Source organism: Lipotes vexillifer, unplaced genomic scaffold, assembly GCF_000442215.2.
Source record: "Lipotes vexillifer unplaced genomic scaffold, Lipotes_vexillifer_v1.1 scaffold440, whole genome shotgun sequence".
Lineage (NCBI taxonomy): Eukaryota > Metazoa > Chordata > Mammalia > Artiodactyla > Lipotidae > Lipotes > Lipotes vexillifer.
The window spans coordinates 3,913,604-3,915,273 of NW_006778543.1; the positions used below are offsets into that span (position 1 = coordinate 3,913,604).

Below are 1,670 nucleotides of genomic sequence, written 5' to 3' on the forward strand. Positions count from 1 at the left end.
ATTTTTAGGGGAGAATAATTGTGATAATGACAGTGAAGATAGTAATAAAAATAACTTAGATTACTTGTAACATGCCATGCACCATTCCAAATGCTTCTACACGTAGTAATTCATGAATCCTCGCAACAATCCTCAGGTGAGAAACCGAAAGCACAGAGAGGCTGTTACTCAAGGTCATAAAGGCAGAAATTGGCAGGGCCGTTTTGTAAAACTCTTAAGTTTGGGGCGGGATGGGGACCTTTTTTTTTTTACATTAGTAGTGTTATCCTAAATATCAATAATAGAGGATCAGGGAAGACTCTCTTGTGGAAGTGACTTGAGCTAAGAGTGTAAGATTAAGAATTAGACAAAAGGAGACGGGATGGAAATGCAAGACTATTCTAAGCACAGAGAACAGTGAGTGCAAAACTCTTGAGCTCTCTTGGTTTGATGACTGGAGCAGTGAGGAAGAGAGGGGCAAGGAGGGGCAGGAGACAGGCGCTGGATCATTGTATCATCCTAAGTACTTTGGGTAATAGCACATAGGCGGATACTATCTCACTATATCGTCATTATATCCCAGACTCTAGCTATCATAGTATGTGGTTCAGAGAAGACTGTCTATAAATATAGGTTGACTGAATGAATGAACCCCTACATTTTAGAGAACTTATTTAAGGGCTTTATGTTACATTCGTTGCTACAGAACCATTTAAATGAATTTTTATGTAAGGGGCACACAAAACTACACAAAGACAGGTTTTTTTCCTTTAAAACAAGCCCAAGAATAAAGTTACATCCAATCAGCGCTTCCTTTGCAAGCACTGCGCGCGCGCCGCTTGCCAGTTCCGCGACGCTAGAAGACCCTCTAGCAAGAGAATCACCTTTGCGCTTGCTCAGTTCGGGGCTGCTCAACCAGAGGGCGGGCTCCAAAGAAAAGGAAATGGTCGCTGCGCCTGCTTTGCTCCTTCTGGGTCTTAGGCTGGCTGCGCAAGCGCACAGGTACCATTTTGACCGTAAACATCCTGCCGATTTGAACCGAGGATTTGGGCGGCAGGAAGAGCCGCGGCGTAACGGCAGCCATCTTGTTTGTTTGAGTGAATCGGGAAGGAGGCGGCGGCCGTGGCGGCGGCGGGAGCAGCTCCGAAGCTACACCTCACAAGGGCTCCCCCCTTTCCCCGCCCCCTCCCCCGACCCTTTTCCCCTCCCCAGGCCACCCAGCCCGCCCAACTCCCGGCGGAGAACAAGGTAAGATAGTCGGCCGATCCCTTCTTTTCCTCCGGCTCTCTTTCCCCCACCCGTTCCCTGCCGTCTTGCCGTCGGGGAGCCGGACTCCGGAGGGAGGGGGGAGGGCGAGGGAGACGTCGGCACTGCCTGCGCCCCGGGTCGGGGCAGTGCTGCCACCCTCCGAGCTCCCGAACCGCAGCGCCGCCGCCCAGGCCCCTTGCCCAGGTGCCCACCCTCGGCCGGGACCCGCGCAGCCTGGGCCCGCATCATTGTCTATTGGGTAACAAATGGTTCAGGTCTATTCTAAGGCCAAAGAAGCAGTTACTCGGTCGGTCTCTCGGTGAGACGCGGCTCTGGGCACAGGAGGGCGAGGAGGAGGTTTGAACGAGCGCGCTCTGGGCACCGGGCCGCCTACTCTTCGGGTGAAAATGGCTGTCTGGGAAGACGCGGGATTCGGGGCGGGA

At 52.6% G+C, this 1,670-nt stretch overlaps 1 protein-coding gene across 1 annotated transcript in view; it reads left to right on the forward strand.

Annotated features, from left to right (window-relative positions):
- The first annotated feature begins 1,076 nt into the window (after positions 1 to 1,076).
- The window catches only part of RAD21 (RAD21 cohesin complex component), a 28,023-nt gene continuing 27,429 nt past the window's right edge, over positions 1,077 to 1,670 (forward strand). The window contains exon 1 of the mRNA XM_007451681.1: positions 1,077 to 1,227. The gene's annotated coding sequence lies outside the window, so the exon portion shown is untranslated. The remainder of the gene's footprint in view (positions 1,228 to 1,670) is intronic.